A 22,819-nucleotide genomic window follows, 5' to 3' on the forward strand; every position below is an offset into this window, starting at 1 on the left:
CCCCTCCTGATGTCACTGCTGGGATAGTGTCAGGGCGATCACTGGAAATTTTCAGCAGCCCTGTACAAATGGTGTCACTGGAAAAGTATGGAGAGGGGATGGATACACTGAACAGCTGCTGTTAAAAGTATAACGATGGATATCGAGGCTGTATATTATCCAGAGAACGGATGAGTATCACTACTTAGTGGATAATTTCGCACCTCATCCTTCGCTCCTCTCCTTCACTGTTGGGCCACTTAGTGCTAAATTACTTCCAACCCAACACTCTCTTTATGGGAGGGGAGGGGTCATTCTAGAAGGTGGTGCTAACTTTTACATACTGAATATGTGCGTAAATGATACGGAGGGGCAATCGAATGAGGCCCAACTGAAGTGGCAGCCTCAGGCAGCACTCTCGTGAGAGCAGCATCTTTGCTACCTCTCAGCCTACCTGCTGGTCTGCACTCTCTACCGCTCTTCCTTTCCACCCTCAACCGACATTCTTTGTTCCATTCCCTCCCCACGCTGCCATCCCCATTGCTGCTTCTACCTTTAACTTGTTTTAAAACCACAGCCGCCCTGCCGCTAGCCCCAGCGTCTTTCTCTTCACTGCGGCCTGCCCTCTCTGACATAACTTCCTGTTGCACCGAGGCAGGCCACAATGAAGAGAAAGGCTCTGGGACAGGTGGCAAGGCGGCTGTGTGAATAGCTGAGACCAATGGCCAACTGATGTAACTGGTTTCGCCAATGCCAAAACTTTGGGGGGGGGGGGGGGGGTCAGGGACCGTCCAATATTGTAAAATACATTTTTTGGCCAATAAACTCATCTTCCTACACAGCACCCGATGACCCCTAGGCAAATGTCTGAAAGCCTCTGGCAAATCTAAAACAAAATGGGTCGGAAAACTACATAAAGATCTCCCACTTATTTTTGACATATAGGATATTATTCTTTTCCAAAAATTTTGAATAATGGGACAAGTCCAAAATGCATGTTGCAAAGTATGACTCCCAATCCCACATTTATGACACAATGGTGTAGGGAGACCTCCACTATAATATAACTGTGTACGAGTGTAATAAGCACGTAATGTCACCCTATAGTATGTTTCTCTTAACTATGCACACGGGGTCACCCCCGGTGTCGACCTCAGAGTTCGAGCTATATCCCAATGTCTCAAATTAAGCTGTAGTTCTCTTTCCCATTTACCTCTAATGTACCTGTAGTTCTTCTCAGGTAGCAACTTTTGCAATCTAGCATATATACGAGATACTGAAAGAGACACCCCCTCCTCCTGAGTAAACAACTCTTGTAATTTCCTGGATTTCTTTAGTGCAAGTGGGTCTGTTCATGGACATGGTTATATTTAAGTAACTGTGGTGATACAGTAATAATAATAATAGTAATAATAATAATAATAACTTTATTCTTATATACCGCCAACAATCTTGCGACTTCTAGGCGGTTTACAATAAAGAGAAATTGTACAGACAGCGAATTACAGAGTATAGCAGTGTACATCTGATTATAACAACATTAATCGTGATAACAACAGTTCGTATGCTGCAGGGCCATGCGGCATACAAAGAATTAGAAAAATTCCATAAATTGAATGGAGTATTCATAGTTAGTGATTAGGGGTTAACAGTTTACAAGTTCGGTTTTGGGATGGTATTACGAAGGGGGGCTATTGTCCTGGTTCGTTCCCTAGGTAGTAGTAGTTTTATAAAACATTTTCTTTTGAAACTGAGTTTGCAGGCCCCTTTGAAATTCTAGAAATCACGCCCCAAAATGCAATGAATCCCTGACCCAAAGAGCTTACAATCTATATTAATATTACTCTGCCCCTAGAGGACTATTGATGTGGATATATGAGCACATTGTAACCATAACAAATGTATGCAAGGACAATGAGGACTGACAAGCAGAAGAGTGAATGGAAAATAACTAATATTCCTTTTATTACTGTTTCAGTAAAAAAAAAAAAAAAAACCACCTCAGAAAGTCTTGTGGTTATTTCAGGGCCAGCGATCTCTCAGAAAGCGGTGAAGTTCTTTCCTTCTGTCCTTCCTTTCCAGACGAGGGTCACTCGTAGTTTCTAAGGGGCTGGTGATGGATGTAGAGGGGTCCTTTGTGGGATGAGGTATCAATGGGGGGAAAATGGTAACAATGGAGCTTGTTAGTGAAATCTTAAATCTTAAATGCTAGCGACGTCTCTTGTAGACGGTTATTAGATTCTCTCAGTCCCAGGCTGGCACTCGACGGATTCTCAGAGGTTCTCCAAAATAAACCCAGAGAAAAGGTCGGATGGTCCCTGTGAAGGTGTCGGTGAAGGTGAAGAGATGAGATCTATTGTCTGCGTTGTAAAACGAGACCTTTCCTGCCTCATAGTCCAGGAAAATCCCCACTGCCCAGGGTCTCTCGCTTAGGGAAAGATGAATCTCAGGGGAGGTGAGGGCTATGTATTTATCACCCAACCCCTGCACTATCCAGTATCCCCCCTCAGGTGACCATCTGATCACCCCCTTCCTCCTGACGGACTCTTTACACACTCCCAATATCCAGTTCCCATCCCCCACCCCCACCTCCACCTCCACCTCCCAGTAGTGTCTCCCCGAGGTGAAGCCCTGACACCCCAGGACACAAACTCCAGTATCAAATCTCTCGGGATTGTCCGGCAGATCCTGTCTTCTGATTCCCCTTCTAACACTTTTCTGATCCTCAGACAGGACGAGAACAGGATGAGCAGTTCCAGGATCCAGAGTCACATCCACTGCAGAGAGGAGATACATTAATAAACATCAGCTCATGCTCATTGGCTCCCAACATACCCAACTCCAATTCTCATTGGCTGGATTCTCAATCACTCACTAAGTCTACAACAGCAGCTCTGCTATTGGCAGCCTCATAGAGCCCACTGATCCTATTGGATGTCAGATGGTCAGCGTTCCCATTGGGCTGAGCGTATTCATACGTGCCTGTAACTCACAGCCCTACTGGCCCTTTGCGTCCAATCACATTCACTTACATAAAGCAGCTCTGAGGGACTATTTTTTCTCAGCAGCGGAAGGACACATTTGCACAGACAAACCCTGATCTTCACCACCTTATTCTTTCCTTCCCATTTTACTTTACTCATTTGATTTTTCATCTGAGTCATTCACAACAGAAATACAACTATCCAGCTGCAAGTTCATAATCAACAGCAACAAAACCAACATCTCTCCTATTCCTCAGTTTTCTTTTTAATGACTCTGCAACACCTAGAAAGGACCTTCTTAAATGTATAATTCAGAGCAATTTCACCTTTATCCACTGATACATTGTTTTATGATCATTTACTGCAAAAACAATGGAATATAAAGCTCAAAATGGAAGAACAATTACAGAAAAAACACATCCTGAGCTTTCTATGGCACTTTCACTGTGCAGTGATATTGGGACCTGGATTTATTTCTACCTTCCCCTCAAATTAATTATTTCTAGTCCTTAATTCTACCCATTCTGCCTGATTAAATTCCACCGTCCCAATTATCTGGGGATATTAAGTGCCACTTTAATGGGAAGTGTTACTGAATACTAGCAGAGACCAATGCAGCACTAGACGGTTAATACTAAGGGGGTCCAGGTATCTGAATTATTAGATTACAGTGAGGAATAATTACAGAGGGAAAGTCACGTTGATAATTCGGGGCCAAACTAGAGTTTTTAGCATCAGTCGCGGAGGTATCAGCTCAGACGCTCATAGGAATTCTATGAGTATTGCAGCTATTACTTTGGCGGCTCTGGAGGAGGTCAGTCCCTGTGTACAATTAGGTAACATAGTAGATGACGGCAGATAAAGACCTGAATGGTCCATACAATTAGTTACCTGCATATCTGCCATATTCCATGTACCAATCTGAAATAAAACAAAGACATGTCAAATAAGAAAAATTAATACAATCATAGAATAAAAATATGTATTTAATTTTTAGTAGGACTTAATTTCAGGAGATTTGGGAGTCATTAACAAAATATTGTAATGATTGAATATTATTTTTCCCCTTAAAAATGCACTTCCAGGATGGGGGGTGAGGGGAAAGGTTTTTTGATTTGAATATTAAATAAGGTATATAGGAATGGGGTTTATGGTAGGTTATCTTGAATTTAAAGAATGTTATTGATTAGGGGGGAGGGGGGATAAATTCTGATATGGATTTTAACAGAACATTTGTATCTGAGTTTAAAATGTTATAAATGCTGTTACACTTATTGTAAGTTTTTTTAAAATGAATACAGAATTGGAAAAAAAAAAAAAAGAGTAGGACTTACCAAGGTCTTTGAATTCTGATTATAGATAAGATAAAATAAGAAATAGACAAATGTTAGTTTCTAGTTTATAAAAAATATCTATCACTGATCTGATGACATTTCCTCTATTACAAAGGAAACATAACATTTTTAAGGATCTAGAGCAGTGGTTCCCAACCCTGTCCTGAAGGACCACCTGGCCAGTCGGGTTTTCAGGATAGCCCTAATGAATATGCATGAGAGAGATTTGCATACAATGGAGGTGTCAAGCATGCAAATCTTCTCCATGCATATTCATTAGGGCTATCCTGAAATACCGAATGTACTGGTGGTCCTCCAGGACAGTCTGCATTCATTTTTAAGTTGGGGCCACTTTGGATTCTAATGAGCTGAAGGAGAGTCACCAATTTTCCCACGTGAGGCCATGACACAGCTGACCAGTACATGTCAGTGACATCCATTCCCTCCAGCCCACCTTCAAATTTCATTGCAGGGTATCCTCAAAGTTGTGAGCATTTTCCAAATGCATCCCTTTATGTCCACTGAGAAATGTCTTGTCCTTCAAGCATGTGGTTCATCCCCCTCACCCACTTTCCCCTTTCTGTTCTCAGAGTAGCAGAAAAGAAAAAAAACAGAAAGACAGAGGTCTCCAGGGGCTGCCATTATCCCCCAGGCCTTGCACTAATGAACACTGATCCAGAGAATAATCTTAAATAACTATTTACCAAAAATGATGGAAAATAACTGGGTCAACAGTCCCTGTCCACTCCCACTAGTTGTATCTGGGCTGATTCTATATTTTGTCACCGTCCCAAGGCTGATACGGTGGTATCTGTGTTATTCTTCATCCACTAGTCTGGACCTCATTAGAAGATTCCCTCCTGAAAATCTCTTGGGTGTTTTCTAAATCTGTCCTGTCCTGAAATGCGACTGATTATCTGATTTTATTTATATGGATAATATGAAATACTCATTAAACTACACAGGATGATGAGATGACAGTGACCAGCGGAATAGTGGACTTAAGGACACTGATTGTCTCTGGTGGGGCTGGAGGTGGAAAGGGAGAGAGCAGAGATGCTAAGTTAGCCGGTTCCAGAAGGGAGACTTTTTGGCCAGTCCTGGGTTTGAGTTCACATCTCGAAACAAAAAGAAAGAAGTGCGTTTTCTCTAGTGTTTATATTTAAATTATTTGTACTGCACTATTAACCTTTGAAAATCAATAAAAAATTATAAAAAAAAAAATCTGGAGGTAGGGGAGAGGATGAGGGAATAAACTTCAAAGGGCTGAGGAGTAGGAGATATATTAGGGAATAAGAGCTGAGGAGATGGAATCGATGGGGTTACTAACTGCATGGGTCAATGATTGGCTGAGTGGCAGACTTCAGAGGGTGGTGGTTAATGGTACCCTCTCTAAAACATCGGAGGTGACCAGTGGAGTGCCGCAGGGCTCGGTCCTGGGTCCACTCCTTTTCAACATATTCATAGGGGATCTGACTCAAGGGCTTCAAGGTAAAATAACACTATTCGTCGATGACGCCAAACTATGTAATATAGTAAGTGAATGCAGTTTACAGAATTATATGGCGCAGGACCTGCTTACATTGGAAAGTTGGTCCTCAACCTGGCAGCTAGGCTTCAATGCTAAGAAATGTAAGGTCATGCACCTCTGAAGCAGAAATCCACGCAGGACGTACTTCTTGAACGGAGAAACTTTAACTAGGACTTCAGCAGAACGAGATTTAGGAGTAATCATCAGTGCAGACATGAAAACTGCCAATCAAGTGGAGAAGGCTTCATCTAAGGCAAGGCAGATATTGGGTTGTATCAATAGAAGTTTCGTCAGCCGAAAGCCTGAAGTCATAATGCCGTTGTACAGGGCCATGGTGAGACCTCATTTGGAGTACTGTGTGCAATTCTGGAGGCCACATTACAGTAAAGATGTGCGCAGAATTGAATCAGTTCAGCGGACGGCCACCAGGATGATCTCGGGGCTCAAGGATCTCTCGTACGAAGAGAAACTGAACAAATTGCAGCTCTACACTCTCGAGGAACGTAGGGAGAGGGGAGACATGATCGAAACATTTAAGTACCTCACGGGACGTGTCGAAGTGGAAGATGATATTTTCTTTCTCAAGGGACCCTCGGCCACAAGAGGGCACCCGCTCAAACTCAGGGGCAGAAAATTTCATGGCGACGCCAGAAAGTATTTCTTCACAGAGAGAGTGGTTGATCATTGGAACAAGCTTCCAGTGCATGTGATCGAGGACAGCGTGCCAGACTATAAGAATAAATGGGATACCCATGTGGGATCCCTACGAGGGTCAAGATAAGAAAATTGGGTCATTAGGGCATAGAGAGGGGGTGGGTAAGCAGAGTGGGCAGACTTGATGGGCTGTAGCCCTTTTCTGCCATCATCTTCTATGTTTCTAAGGATACATGGGAAGACAGACTACTCAGTGTTGCTGTGGCCAAAATAGAAAACAGAGTGTTAGAAATTGTTAAGAAAAGAACAGAGAATACCATAATGCCTTTGTATTATTCCAGGGTGAGACTGTGCCTTGAATATTGTGTGGAATTTGGAAAGGTACAGAGAAGTGATTGGCAAAAGGAACCCCCGGCCACCTGCAGAGGAAGTCCTCAGCTGACAGCTTGGGGGTCCTCATCAGCTGAGTATTTCTATTTTATATTTACTTTAGAGGCTCTGGTAGAAACCCATTTGCAAAGTAGGTATTCTTCCCAATTAATATTTCCAAATTAATAAAGTGCCATTTGTAAATGGGTCTCTACCAGAGCCTTTAATTCAGTAGCATAATTAAATGAAATAACTACTTCGGAAGTTTAGAGCGACGGGCACGGACGGGTTTGATTCCAGTGGGGACAGGCGAGGAAGGTTTTTTTTCTTCTGAGGATGGGCAGGGACGGGCTTGATTTCTGTCCCCGTGCAACTCTCTACTCTGGAACATTGAATAACATTTCATTTCTAGACCGCAAAACCTCTACGATCGAAGCGGTTTTTAAAGCAAGAGACTGAATAACATCAGTGAATTACAGATTAATCATTATCGCTATTAATTTCCTAGAAACCTCATAAATAAAGTTGATTTAAAGTGTATTTACAAACGCAACAGCGCAAACAAATTAGGTGTCCCTTTATCCCAACTGGCTGCCTGATAAGCAAACAATCGTTTTAAGAACTTCTTATAAATGCAACCTCAAACAGAAGGTTTTTAATATTGCTGGACAATGTTAATGTAGCTGGGTTTTAAAAACGTTTGGACAAATTCTTGGAGGAAAAGTCCATAATTTTAGGAAAGTCACTCTTTCCCTTGGGGGTAAATAGCATGGAACCTCTCTATTTTCGGGGGGGATCTACCAACTACCTTATTTGCCAGTTGATGGAACTTGGGTCTGATTTAGTTGGCAGTTCCAGTGTAGAAAGATGGACTGGAAAAGGGATAACCAGTGGAGGGTTCTAAACCCAACAGAAATTCTCTCTCCCTGGACACAGTCAAGGAGTTTGCTCAACACTCATACAGCTGGCTTCTATGACCAGAGGGTGCTGGAGCAGCAACATTTAACCTGGATATTTAATGCTGAAAATCTGGGATTAAATTCAGCCCGTGGCTGACAGTGTTTAAGAAAATGCTGTGCACAATGGGTCTGAAGGGAGAGAATGGATTCAGGATTACAAGCAGATGCACATCCAAGGTGGGGGTAGAAGGGTGGGGGGGTATTTTGGTTTTCTTATGAGTGCAAATAATGCGGAGGGGGGTTATTATATATCTTATGTTTGATGAAAGTCATTGAATATAGGGGTGGGAGGGTTATGGGATCTAAATTAAATTTTAATAGGATATTAAGTGATGTATTTAAATATATATTGATGTAATATGCCGTTGCACTTATTGTAAGTTCTAAATATGAATAAAGAATATTTAAAAAAAAGAGATCTCTCATCTAAACAGACAGACTCTGCATCTGTACCCAATACAATCCAATCTACTAAAACCAAACGAGACAGAGTGTTTCTTCTTTACCTCTATATTCATCGACCAGTTTCTTCAGTTGCTGAGGATAGCTCAGTAGGAAACCCATTACCAGGTCAGTAGAAACAGCCTTTGGTTCTGGAAACTTCATCTTTCGACATCTATGGGTAAGAGAATCAGTGGGATTATTCGGACATCATTCCTCCTGGATACAGGAACATAAGAAAAGCCCTGAGGAGTCGGACCCAGCTCCAGTGAGCCTAGAAGGGGAGTGTGACCCTGGGCAAGTCCCTTAATCCCTCCATTGCCCCAGGTACATTATTAGATAGATTGTGAGCCTGCAGGGAGAGACAGGGGAATATGCTCGAGTATCTGAATAAATTCATGTAAACCATTCTGAGCTCCCTTAGAAAACTGAATAAACAAACAAATCCTGTCTCTGACACTGGCCAATCTGGGGTAGCTGCAAATTCCAAAAAGATATTTTTCTTATAACTCATTTCCAGCTCTGGCTTCCTGCTAATTATTAATGGACTTTTCCTCCAGGAATCTGTCCAAACCTCATCCCACTATTTCAGCTGCTTTGACCACATCCTCCAACAACTGTCCAGCAATGTAAAAAACTGAGGCTCTAGATTCTTCTAAAAGAATTAGCTGAAATGAAGACATATCTAATAGGCCCTTTGAAGTCAAAAAAGAGCACAGGAGTAGGACTGAAAGATCACGTTCTTGCCACTGTGTAAAAGATTAATGGGGGGGCTGGAAAGGGTGAAGTTTTGGGAGGGGGGCCTCTGGCTGGAAGAGGGTTGATACTGAAATGGACGATGCTATGGAGGGGGTAACATTGGAAGGGGCTGATGATTGGGGGAACTCTCTGGAAGGGAGTTCATGCTTGGGGGAGGAACTAGTGTTGGGGGTGCTAGGATTGGCAGGGGGCTGCTGGCGGAGATAGAAATCTACTATTTGGATTTGACTAGCAGAACAAGAAGGAAACAACTAATTTTCCCATCCCGATTCTCCTTTCCTCTCAGTAATGGAATAATTCCTGTCCTTTCAAAAAGTACAAAGTCCAGGGGACACACAATGAAATTATATTGAAATATTTTTTTAAATATATAGGAGGAAATATTTTTTCATTCAACAAATAGTTAAGTTCCTGAAGTCATTGCCAGTTACGGCAGTTATGGTAGCTTGGTTTAAGAAAGGTTTGGACAGGTTCCTGGAGGAAAAGTCCATAGTCAGCTATTAAGGCAGAAATGGAGGAAGCCACTGCTGGCCCTGAGATCACTAGCATGGAATTTTGCTACTATTTGGGTTTCTGTCAGATATGATGGACCTGGCTTGGCCACAGCTGAAAACAAGAAACTGGGCTCGATGGACCACTGGTCTGACCCAGTTTGGCTATTCTTCTGTACTTAGGAACAACAGAAGAGGGCCGGACTGAGAGAAGAGTCGACACATACAGACACATCTTGAGTGCCAATGAAGGATGTCAACATGAGAAAGATTAACTGTTGAGGCTAGAGAATCTGTAACTTTTCATTGTCTCCTGAGAGCCCCAGAATACAGTTTTTGATTACAGATCCTCCGGTGAGACAAACCTTAGCAGGACTCTGGTAACAGGAGATATTTTTTTTATTCATGGTTAAATTTGAATCTAGAGCTTTGTGCAATATACGAACTCCAGTATAACTGACACTTCTATCTCTTTGTTTAATCCAGAGTGAGACAGAGATCCAGAGACAGAAAATTGAGTCTGAGTTTGAGGAGTTGTACCAGTTCTTGTATGAAAAGAAGCAGATCATTCTTTCAAAACTGGAGGAGGAAGAGAAGATGATTCTCCAGAGAATGGATGAAAATGTGACCAGGCTAGAAGAGGAAATGGACTCCCTCAAACAGCTGATCTCTGAGATGGAGGACAAGAGTCAGCAGCCGGCCATTGAGCTACTGAAGGTGAGATTAATAAATAGATTTCTGAGGAGGTTTCAGATCTGCCAGGAGGAATCCTTATGATTTCTAATGATATTTGGGCTTTTGCTATATATATGGTGTTATTGGAAGATTCTATACCGCTACTAATGATTGGGGAGTCAATTATGAGCGGTTTGCATGAGCTTCAGTAAAGATGTTACAACACATATAACATCTAAATAATAAGGGAAAGATTAAGGCCCCTTTTACTAAACCAGGCTAGTGGTTTTTAGTGTCGGGAGCTGTGGTGTTGCTGCCCCTGACGCTCATTCAGTTCCTATGAGCATCGGGAGCAGCACGGCTCCCTGCACTTAAAACCGCTATCGTGGTTTAATAAAAGGGGGCCTAAGTGACTCCCCTAAACATTAGTAGGATTTGAACCCTGGCTTATTTATTGGGATTTATTAATTGGATTTATGAAGAGATTCACCCAAGGCAGGGTAGAACAAGCACAATTTAACATAAATCTTACAATTTTGTTAATAGCGTAAAAATAGTAAAAAAAACCAAAACCAAATACAAAAAGTGAGGTAAACTCAAAATCAGGAAATTAAATCTTATTAGACTACCATGAAACAGTTTCAAAAATTCAAATGTGAGAGAAATAATACAATTTCAGCATAATACGTATGAAAGAACTTATAAGTACACATCAAACCATTCAGATAACATAGATATAACCCTAATACAGCTTATCCTAAAGCTGAGGGGCCAGGTGCAGTTATTAGATGGGGACAAAATGGGTCCATTGGGATAGACAGATGGAGGCTAAACTCAGGCAAGTTGATTATACAGTTGAACAAGGTATAAGGAACTAATTTAGGTGGAGGGACATAATCAAAAGAAACGTCTAAGTCCGTTTTGGCCTAAGTCGCCAACAGTCGGACATGGGAAAAGGTCCATTTTTGAAAAATGTATCCAATATTATTTTTTTTTAAATCATCTAACTGTACGTCCAGCCGTCTGATCTTCCAGGCCGCTAAGTCGTCCATCCTTATACCCCATTTTCGACCACAAATTCGTCCAAGTCAAAAACGCCTAAAAAAGATTTTTGGGGCGCAGAAGGAGCCTTAAAAGTGATGGACTGGACACCCAGATATTGGCACCAAAGTAGTGTGGTACCTTACAGGGCACTGAGGTGAACTTCACAAAAAGGGTACCACAAACATCTCACTACAACTCCCTTGTAGGTCATGGTGAGCCCCCCCCAGAACCTACTAGACCCACCTAACTACCATCCCAATAGCCCTTATGGCTGCAGGTGCCATTTATATGGCAGTACAAAAGGGGTTTGGGGTTTTTTTTTTGAGGGGGCGCACTTGTTTCACCATGAATGCAGTGATTAGAGTGGCTTATGGGCCTGGGTCCTCCTCTCCATGGTTCACTAACCCACCCCAAGACCACTTAAGCCATCGCTGTGCAGCTCTAATAGGCTTTCCTATGCCAGGCTGCCAGGTGCTGATGTTCTGGAGGCAGATATGTAAAGTTGTTATTATGATTTTTATTGGGGGGGGTCAGTAATCACTTGGGCAGTATGTGGGGGTCTGTACTTCGTCCCTGCAGTGGTTATCTGATCACTTTGGATACCTTCTTATGATTTAGACCTGGTTTTAGATGGCCTAAGTCACAACGTCCAAGTTCCGTCTAGGCAGTGTTGTAATACTTTCGGTTATACATGCAATATGACTAAGTCTAAGACGGCCCACGTCCCGCCCTCGACACACCTCCTGAAATGCCCCTTTTAACTCTGGATGTACTGCAGCACTTTGACGGCCTAAGTCGTTTTTAGATACGTCCAAAACCCGGTTCGATTATCGGCACTTGGTCGACTTATGTTACTGATCGTCCAAGTGCCGTTTTAGGACGGTTTTTAGACGTATTTCTGTTTCGATTTGTGAGCCCCATAGTGTGGCAAGCTAGTCCTGGTGCAGAATGAGCGTGTGGTCCGTCACCCTATGTATTAAAGGCTTTCACCTGCCTCCTGAAGTAGAGCTTCTCAGCTGCCCCTCCGTTCTTCCAAATTTATGCCTAGCCAAATCTCTAGCTGTCACTCCCAAGGCACACCAGTGTGTCCTAAAGCAGTGGTTGAAAAGGACTGATCTAATGGACTCCCAGGACCCTCCCCACCTACCTCCAAAATTCCTGTTGCACTGTGATATACTATGGAAAATTCTGAAATATAAACGGTGAAATCTAATTAAGAATTTTTTCTGTCTCATTTCTCCTCTAGGACGTGAAGAACGCCCTGAGCAGGTACCGTGACACCAATTTCTTCTGGGCTTCACAAACAGATCTGTCGATTCAAGCACAAATTCAGCAGAACTATATTTTAAGAACTTTATAGATTCTGCCATGAATTCATTAGCAATCCAGTTCCCCACCCTTCTCCCTCAATAACTTTCTTACCAGTCAGGGGATGTGGTGCTGGGATCTCAATCCTAGTTCAAATGATTGCACACCTTTATCTCATTTCTTGTGAACTTATCCAACTTTTCCTTGAATCCCTGAAGGGTGTTTTCTCCTATAACAGCCTCCGGAAGAGCGTTCCAGATTTCTACAACTCTCTGGGTGAAGAAGAACTTCCTTACGTTTGTACGGAATCTTTTCCCTTTTAACTTTAACGAATGGCTTCTTGTTCTCTTCACCTTGGAGAGGGTGAACAATCTCTCTTTCTCTACTAAGTCAATTCCCTTCAATATCTTGAATGTTTCGATCATGTCCTCTCTCAGTCTTCTCTTATCAAGGGATCAAGGCCTCAATTTATATTACATATATAAATGAAAATTCCCTTTCACTAAACAGGAGATTATAAAAAAAAAAAAAAAAATACATTTCCCTGGCTACTGGTAGAAATATACAGATTCAGAATCTGCCTATTGCATCCTTTTCTCTTACTGATTCAGGGACTGATGTAGTGAGAGGATCAAAGTCCCTTCAGACACTGGCTAAGAAGGAGACGTAGACACCCACCCTCAGCTCTTCTGCTCTCTCCTCTTCATCAGATTTAAACTTCTGAAGATCTTCCAGCTGCTTTCTCAGAGGCTCCAGATGAATTATAATTTTTTCCTGTAAATATTAACATTTTTGGATAGAATTTGACTATTATTATTATAAGCAGTTTCAGATGAGTGAATGGCGTATGAACGGGTCAGTATTTGGGGGTGGCACAGAATATCGGGGCTTCCAAAAGTTACCTGGTAACAGCGATATACGGCCTCCCAGCCAGATAGAGTTAGGAAAGTTTGTTATGGGCTAAATATCACAGCTTCTGAGTAAACTCCCGGGACAGCCCTGACTGCTGCTAGACTCCCCCAGCACTAATTGTGCAGTCACGGAGGTGGGATCTCAGTAGCCCTCTCCCATAGTCCCAGGTGGCCAGCTGAGCACCTTTTCACCAGGTACCAACTTCTCTTACCCAGGTAAATGGCTCTGAATACTGGGCCCTCAGGTGCTAATTCTATAAATGTCATCCCCAATGGCTACTCCTGTCTGCAACTCTATCCAGGACTACCTTACATTTGGATGACCAAGCCTCTTTGAACTCCACTGCCAAGTGGTGCAAAGTAGCTTTATTTTATTCCATCCTACGAGACCATCGTTTCATCTTTTCTCCCCAGTCTATGAAGCATTGGGAGAATATGTTCACTCCACCACTTCAAGATATTGACTGGGAGCTCTTATGGTCTAAAACTAATCGTCCCCTGCTCTCCTCCGGGGTTTCCCAATCTATGTTTTATGTTATGTGGCATGCTGTCTAGACTCCTTCTCGTATGTGGAAGGCCAATCTCAAATTGGACCCTAAATGTTGGCATTGTCTTGACACTGATGGCACCATCGACCATATGTTATTTCACTGCAAAATGATCTACCCTTTCTGGACTCGCATTTGGAAGACTATCAAAGCCATCACGTCCTGTACTTCCGATTTGTCTTTTGACGTCATTATCATTCGTTCTCAATATGCATGCTTTGTCAACTCTGACTGTCCTCACAAACTGATTGATGCTATGTTTGTGACTGCCATTATGCATATTTTAGAAAATTGGAAGTCAGCCTCTCTCCTTGATTATACCTTCTGGTGGAATTCTCTATGTCTATATCACAAATATGAATCCTATGCTTTTGAAAAACGATCTATTTCTGCCCTATCAACACGTTCTTCTGCTCCTATCTCTCCATGGAAATTTCTTGTCAGATATATACAATCACACTAGTTAATCACTCCTGCTACTATTCTGACTTCTCTCTTGCTGTTTTCACTTTTTCTATCTTTTACTTTTCTCCCTTTCTTCTATTTTGCTTCTAATGTCATTTATATGATCCAGGTACACTGGTTTCTTGTTCTGATTTTTATATTCTGGCTATGTTACCTGCCTCAGTTATACGACTATTTCTATTCTTTCTGGATTGTATATTTTCTACTTGTTGTTATCCCCAATCTTCAATAAAAATTTTGAATTTAAAAAAAGAAGGGTCTGCAATACATGGAAATGAATCCTGCACCTCCTTAATGGAAACCGTAATGTGAGATCTGTGACCCCAGGAAACTCTGCCATAATAAAGAGACTGACCCCCCCCCCTCACCTTGTATTTCTGCACAGCCTCCTTTATGGGGATCACGGTGTGAGATCTGTGATCCTGGGACTCTCTGCAAATAACACAAATTGCTTTCTGATCCTTTTCACAGAACAGCTTCAGCTTCTCTTCATGCTCCTGGCACAGATTCTCCTCTTTTGTGCACTGAGGAAGCTTTTTCACCATTTCTGTCATATTTGCCAGCTGCCTGTTTGCTCTGAGGTTCCTGCGCTGAGAGGTTACCCTGCACTGGGGACAGGGGAAGTTTGTGTCCTTCCGCTGCCAGCTCTGAGTGATACAAGAGCGACAGAAGTTATGGCCACAGTCTAAAGACACTGGATCTGTGAAATAATCCAGGCAGATAGAGCAAGAAGCTTCTATTCTCAGATTCTCAGCAGGGTTTGCAACAGCCATGGTGCTTCCAGGAAACGAAAAGCAAGAACTTAGTGTCTGTTTCGTTTTATAACCACCAGTGAGTTTGAAAACAAGGCAGGGCCTCTCTGGGGAGGATCTGAAGAGTGCTGGGTGTCTGCCCTGCCTCATACTTCACATTCTCCTAGGACAAGCAGGATGAGTCAGCCACATATGGGTGTTGTCCCAACAGCTCCCAATTTGCGGATAAGTCTCCAATAGCTCAGAGAGATTTTTTTTTTTTTTTTTCTCTGAGCACGTGCAGTGCCCGGGCCCCACTGGGCATGCCCGAGCCCTACCCATTTCCCCCTGCTTCCCCCTAATCCCCAGTCTTTAGTTTCCGCCCGTTCCCATCGGTCGGATTTTCTACAGCTCTTCATTACAACTTTTCTACTCATCACCTTGAAGATGCCTGAATCATCTAAAGAAATGACTGGGATGCAGGAGAAGGATGAATACACTGGATCTTCATGAATTGTGCGCCCACTGATTGGATCCGGCGCTCGAGGTTTCCGTGTTGCTTGCATTGTGTGCACATGTCACCACGTGCACGCAAGCTAAGAAAGAGGGCACTGAGAGACTTCATGAAGAGAAGTGAAGCCCGAGAATCTTCCTCCAGCAGCCATCCTCATCGGAATGCAGCAGCGGGGGATCCACAAGCTACAGCGGCAAGGAGCCTCCAGGTTGCCCTGGCTCAGCTAATCCCCCCGCCTGCACTCGGCCCAGTAGAGAAATATCTCTCCAGGAGTCACTGCATGCTGCCGCGTACAGCCAGCCTCTGCAGGGCAGCCGATAGAAGTCTCGCATGCTGCTGCGTAAAGCCACAGCCTCTGCAAGCAGCAGATCGGGGCTTTCGCCCTCCAGACTGCATGCTGCCGCGAACAGCCAGCCTCTGCAGGGAGCCAATCGGGATACCCCCTCCAGCCCCAAAGGTAAGTCCTATCTGCTTGTTTTTGGGAAAAACTCTGATAATCTTTTGCAGCCCCGAGGGCTCTGCCCCACCCTCCTCCCAATCTGAATTTAAGGAGAAAGAAACTCCCATGCTTCTTTCCCTCAGAGGGAACCTGCAGACCTCTCCCACCGGCAGGAGAGATGCTGCCCCAGAGTTGTAAAGGGCAGGGGGTTGCCCCTCCTCCCTGCAATCTCCCCACATGCTGGAAAAAAAAAATTGATGCTTCTTTCCCTCTTGGGGTCCTGCAGAGTCAGACTTCTCCCACCCACCCCCTCTCATGTCGGAACGAGGAGTCTGCCTTTCACAGCAGGGTGCTGATATCATCAGTGATGCGGCATGTCAGACCATGCCTCTCCAAAGGTGGGGGTTTGAAACTTCTCAACCTAAAGAGCAGTTCACTGCACTTCAGATGCTTTTCCAGCCAGCATGAGGGACTCTGCTACTATTTATGATTTCTATAGCACTGAAAGGCATATGCAGCACTGTACAGTTTAATATGCAATAGGCAGTACAGCAGGAGAAGCCCACTCAAGAGGCATTATCACTCATCTTTCTCTGCCTCCAGGCACAGTGGGAAATGCAGCCAGGAGCTCTGGCACAGATGAAGGGGTGCATCCTGCCCCCTCTTTGCAGGCTCTCCCCCCCCTCTCATGAAGGACAAGGAATGTCGGTGGGGTAACTGGAGCCACCCAATCAGTCAAGTGGAGCAGCACATGAACCTGCGAACCACCAGGGGTGGGACCAGCAGCAACAGTTAATCCTCCTGCTGACCCACTCCTCTCTCAGCGGGCAACACCCCAATGCCCCCCTTTAGAGGGAGCCACGCACAACAACATGGTGCGCTCCAGCGGCATGCAATGCACCCAAGCAACGGAGGAACAAGCAACACACCAGCCTCCAGCCACGCCCCGAGTCACCACCCACAAAAATAAATAAATAATTAACTGGGGAAAAAAAGAAAACCCACAAACGAGGACTCACCCCAAGTCCCTCCAGAAACTCACAGCCTTTCTCAAGATCCACGTGGGTGGAATGCAAGTACCCAAGACAGAGTACTACAAGGCCTGAACTACCAGTACCAGTACTTCACGTCGGCAGTGGCAATTCCAGTCCACAAGAACCTCCTGGACTGCAGAGATGAGATTTGGCTGACTCCCTCTTCAGAGCAACCAACATCAAGGAGACTGGGATTGAAGTACCAGATCTTTCCAGCCCAGGGATTCGACAACCCGCAGCAGCCATACATGGATATTGCGGTAGCCTTAGCGCTTAAGAGAAACAGGGCAGCACGACCCCCCCCCTCCTATGCCCCGTCAGGGAAGGACCTGAAAAACCCTGGATTCCACGGGGAAAAAGACCTTCGAGGGCGCAATGCTGAGCGCACGAATTGCTGCGCTCCAGTTCCAGATGCGGCTTTATCAGGAGGCCAGTGAGAGAAAATAAACAAATAAAATAAAATAGAGACTCCAGCTCACTACCGAGCCAGTCTACACGGGCAGCAGTCTGTGCCCCAGCGCTCACAACAGTAACATAACTGCTACACAAACAAGCACCGCCTGAGGGGCAGGGGCATCCCAGGGTAGCCCTCTCCCCAAGACAAAAACAGAACCTTGACCACCCTCCGGCCCAGCAGGATCAGATTGTCTGCGAAGGCTTGGCCCAGGATCACCATCGACCAGTGGGCCCTCAGCATCATCAAGCAGGGATTCCGAATTCGTCTCCACTCCCGCCCCCCCCCCCCCGAGTGTGCGGGGCACCCTCCATCCGAGTGGGGACGACCCAATTTTCCTGCAGCAAGGAGAGGACCTGCTTCGGCAGAATCAATAGAGGTGGTGCCGAACAGAGGAGATCACCAAGGGGTTTCTACTCCAGGAACCCCCGCGTCTCCATGGACAAGGACAACGCTCGTTCCTGGATCTCTGCAAGCTCAACAGATTCATACACAAGATCCAGATGCACTCTCTGGGTACAGTCTTGGCCCTGTTACAGCCCGAGTATTGGCTAGTATCCCTGGACTTACATGATGCTTACACTCACGTGCCCATGCACCCAGCCCACAGGAGGCATCATCACTTCTAAAGCCAAGACAGATGCCTCCAGTACAAGGTCCTACCCCTTGGACTCTCAACGGCTCCAAGAGTGTTCACAAAGTGCGTGGCAGTGGCACATCCTCGCCTTCAAGGGGTGCGTGTCCTATCTTATCTCGACAGCTGACAGCCCCGACAACCACCATAACCCTCCTCCAAGAACTGGGGTTCCTCATCAACTACATGAAATCCCACCTGATACCCACCCAGGGGATATCGTTCATCTGGGCAGTCATCGACACCACACAGACCAAGGCCGTCCTACGGGACTACCAGATCGACGCCATGACATCCCTGGCCCAGTGCATCCCTGCCAGCAGCTCATCGTCAGCACGCTCCCTCCTGTGTCTCGGCTGCGGTCTTTGTTGTCCAGCACACCAGTCTACACATGAGATCCCTGAAAGGGCACCTCAGATGTCACTGGGACCAGTGTACCCAACCTCTGACCACCCAGATACCCATTTGCCAGCCCATACATAAGACGCTTCACTGGTGAATGGCCCGAGATAACTTAGCGAAAGGGAAACCAGACCACCACCTCACCAGCTGGTGGCCACCATGGATGCCTCCAAACATGGAGGGGGGACATACCTTCTCGATCCTCGCACAGGCGTCCTCACTCCATATCTACCTACTGGAGCTCAGGGCCATAGGGAATGCCCTCGAAACCTTCAAACAATGGGTGACAGGCAGGGCAGTCCTCACCCAAACAGAAAACCAGGTGGCCATGCACTATATCAACAAGCAGGGAGGGGCAGGGTCAGCCTCGCTATGGAAGGAAGCTTGCCACATGTGGGAGTTCACCAACTCCATTCAATACCCCATCCAGGCAACTTACCTCCCAGGGGAGCAGAACAACCTGGCAGAAAGACTCAGACACCAGCTGGATCCCGATGAGTGGTGTCTAAACCCAGCGGTGACGAAGAAGATCTTCAGCAGCTGGGGCACACCGAGCATCGACCTGTTTGCAACCGAACCGAACTCAAAATACTCGACCTTCTGCGGAAAGAGATCAACCCATCGCCGTCTCAGCCCCGACGGTCTGTCTGTGAGTTGGAACCACACACTCTTATACGCCTACCCGCCATACCCTAAGTCCTGCAGAAGATCCTTCAGGACAGAGCAACGGTGATCATGATTGCCCTGTCCGGGCCCCTGCAACCATGGTTCCCGTTCCGGCAAGGGATAGCGGTTCACCCACCTCTCCCCCCTCCCGATCAGTGCAGTTCTCATAACACAATGCGGGAACCTAACCCTCCACCACGACCTGCGTTCCTTAGCCCTGACCGCATAGATGAGAAGATGAACCTACCACAAGACGTGGAGCCAGAAGATCTTCAACCAGAAAAAGCTATGGGTTGGAAGGGAGAAGGTTCTGCTACCGGTGCACAGACACGCAGCGAGACCCCTACAACTGCCCCATACAGGACATCCTGCAGTACATACTGAGCTTATCTCAGTGGGACCTAAAACCTACTTCCATCAAGGTCCACCTAAGTGCAATCGCGGCATACCACGCTGGCCTAGACAACAAACCAAAATTTCATGAAGGGACTGTCCAATCTGCACCCACCGGTCAGACCACCACCGCCCGGATGGGACCTCAACTTGGTGCCGCATCAGCTCACCTCCACCCCTTCAAACCTTTGGGGGAGGCAGATCCCATATTCCTGGCCGGGATAACCCTGACCATCGTGTCGGCCAACACACTCCTCCATGAGAACAGGGTGGTTCAGCAACACCTCCTGGACTGTGTGCGGGCCCTGACTATACAGCAGATTAGACAAGCCTCAATTGTTCGTCTCCTATGACCAAAACAGACCAGGACTTCCGGCCACCAAACACAGGCGCTCGCGCTGGATATAAAAGTGCATCCCCTTCACCTATAGAAAAGCGCAGCGTCAACCGCAGGTGGGAGCCCACGCCCACCAGAGTAGAGCCATAGCCACCACAATGGCTCATCTGCACCACACACCAATAGGGGACATCTGCGATGCAGCCACTTGATCCTCCATGCACACCTTCACTAAACACTACTGCCTCGACATAGCATTCCACGCTCCAAATGCATTCGGCCGAGCAGTCTTGGAAGTAGCTCTTCCCTCCCGGGAGGGACAGCAACCACTAGCACAGCCTTCACAAACACTGATCAAGTAGGGTGTTATAAATATCAACAAACACTGATCAAGTAGGGTGTTATAGATAGTGATTAAGTAGGTCTTCCAGCACTCCTATCTAGTTTGAATGTGGAATAGGCAAGTATGAATTCTCACATGCAAGTACGAATTGTCACTGTTAACGAGTTGGTTTCTCACTGTTCATTGATTGTCATTGACCAGTTTCGCTGTTCTGTGAGTTAAGTAGGTCTTCCAGCACTCCTGTCTAGACTGAATGTGGAATAGGCAAGTATGAATTCTCACATGCAAGTATGAATTGTCACTGTTAACGAGTTGGTTTCTCACTGTTCATTGATTGTCATTGACCAGTTCACTGTTCTGTGAGTATTATTGCTCAGTTAACACAGCACTTTATCTAAAACCTTGTTTCCACAACTTCACCTGCTTCGCCTGATTACTCTGCCCGGCTCGGCCTCCATAGCCAGGCGAGGGATACACAGAGCAATAAGGCACAGGTCCAATTGGTACATCCCTCGGCTAGGGAGTCACCCATATGTGGCTGACTCATCCTGCTTGTCCTAGGAGAAAGTGTAGTTACTTACCTGTAACGTAGGTTCTCCGTGGACAGCAGGATAGTCAGCCACACAACCCACCCGCCTCCCCATACGGCCGACCCGGCCACAGCTAGGAACATCCTGGGGATTAGGGGGAAGCAGGGGGAAATGGGTAGGGCTCAGGCATGCCCAGTGGGGCCCGGGCACTGCACGTGCTCAGAGAGAGAGAAAAAAAAAATATCTCTGAGCTATTGGAGAGCTTATCCGCAAATTGGGAGCTGTTGGGACAACACCCATATGTGGCTGACTATCCTGCTGTCCACGGAGAACCTACGTTACAGGTAAGTAACTATACTGTTCCTCCCTTCATTCCCAGTGACAGAGGTCCAGGGGGCCTGGGAAGAGTTTCCTGTGTAGAAGGTGGATTGGGGGTTTGGAGAGGAGATCTCAGGGAGTTGAAAGGAGGAAGAGGCAGATCAAGCATCAGGGATCCCACTTTTGTGAGGCTGCTTTCAACTCCTAACTCCCACTCACATTAAAATTAGTTATGTCCATCCTATCATTCTCTCGGCAAGAAACTCCCCCGTCTGTCTGTCCAAATTAGATTGTAAGATCTTCTGGGAAGGGACCGTCTATTGCATATTTAATGTACAGTACTGTATACACCTTTCAGTGCTACATACATGATAAATAGTGGTAGTAGTTAGAAAAGAAATTGCCAAGACAAAAAATAAAAAGATAGAAAATAAAAAAAACGCATTTTAATATTTTGGGGAACTGGAATAATAATAATAATAATAATAACTTTATTTTCTATACCGCCATAGTCAGGTGACTTCTAGGCGGTTCACATTGAAAGAAGCTAGACAGTCAGCAAATAGCAATAAGTCTGAATACAATACAGTAAGTCTCAATACAATACAATAAGTCTAAATAGAAAGTTTCCACACTAACTGGAGTTCTATGAATAAAGAATACAATAAAGGAGCTTCTTGAGAGAAGGAAAAGGAGTTTACAGAGGGGAAATCCTAATGAGGGAGAGGACAGTTTTGGTCAATGAATTTGGGGAATAGGGCGGTTTTAATTGATTTTCGGAATGCACTGTAAGTCAGATTGGGTTCATTTATGTAGTTTCTCGGCCAGACTTGCTGTCTGTTCGCCTGGAACCCAAAGGTTCTATCCAGGAATGATTTGTATCTACAGCCCGTGATCTTTGGATGTGCAAAGATGTTTTTGTTTCTGGTTGTTCCTGTGGGGTTGTGTAGGATGAAGTGAGTTTGCAGGTAGGAAGGTGCTAGTCCCCAGACTTGTTTGAAACAGGTGCAAGCAAATTTGAATAGTATTCACGCTTCTATTGGTAGCCAACGCAGTTTTTTTATAGTAGGGGCTAATGTGGTCATTTTTTCTTAGTCCAAAGATTAGGCGAACAGCGGTGTTTTGTACTAATCTCAGTTTTTTTACCGTGTTTTGAGGGATACCCAGGTAGATGATGTTGCAGTAGTCAAGAATGGATAGGATCAGCGACTGCACCAGCAACCTGAAGGATGTTGGGTCAAAGTATTTTTTTATAGTCCTTAGTTTCCATAGCGTGAAGAAGCATTTTTTTTACTAGTAAGTTTGTGTGGTCTGTCATGGTTAGGTGTGTGTCTAGAGTGATACCGAATATTTTTATGGTTTTGGATATTGGGTATTCATGATTGTTTATTTTTATCAATGTTCTCGTCATTTTGTCAATAGGACTTGCCAGAAAGACTTTTGTTTTCTCTGCGTTTAGTTTCAGTTTAAAATTGGTGGTCCATTTTTCAATTTCTGTCATTATGTTTGAGAGGTTGTCTAAAATTTCATTTGTGATGTCGTTTAAGGGGATTAGAATGGATATGTCGTCTG

At 45.0% G+C, this 22,819-nt stretch overlaps 1 pseudogene; it reads right to left on the bottom strand.

Moving 5' to 3' along the window:
- Positions 1-1,413: 1,413 nt before the first annotated feature.
- LOC117350150 lies at positions 1,414-15,364 on the bottom strand (annotated as a pseudogene).
- Between the last annotated feature and the right edge of the window lie 7,455 nt (positions 15,365-22,819).

The sequence above is a fragment of the Geotrypetes seraphini genome, chromosome 16, assembly GCF_902459505.1.
Source record: "Geotrypetes seraphini chromosome 16, aGeoSer1.1, whole genome shotgun sequence".
Taxonomy (NCBI): Eukaryota; Metazoa; Chordata; class Amphibia; order Gymnophiona; family Dermophiidae; genus Geotrypetes; species Geotrypetes seraphini.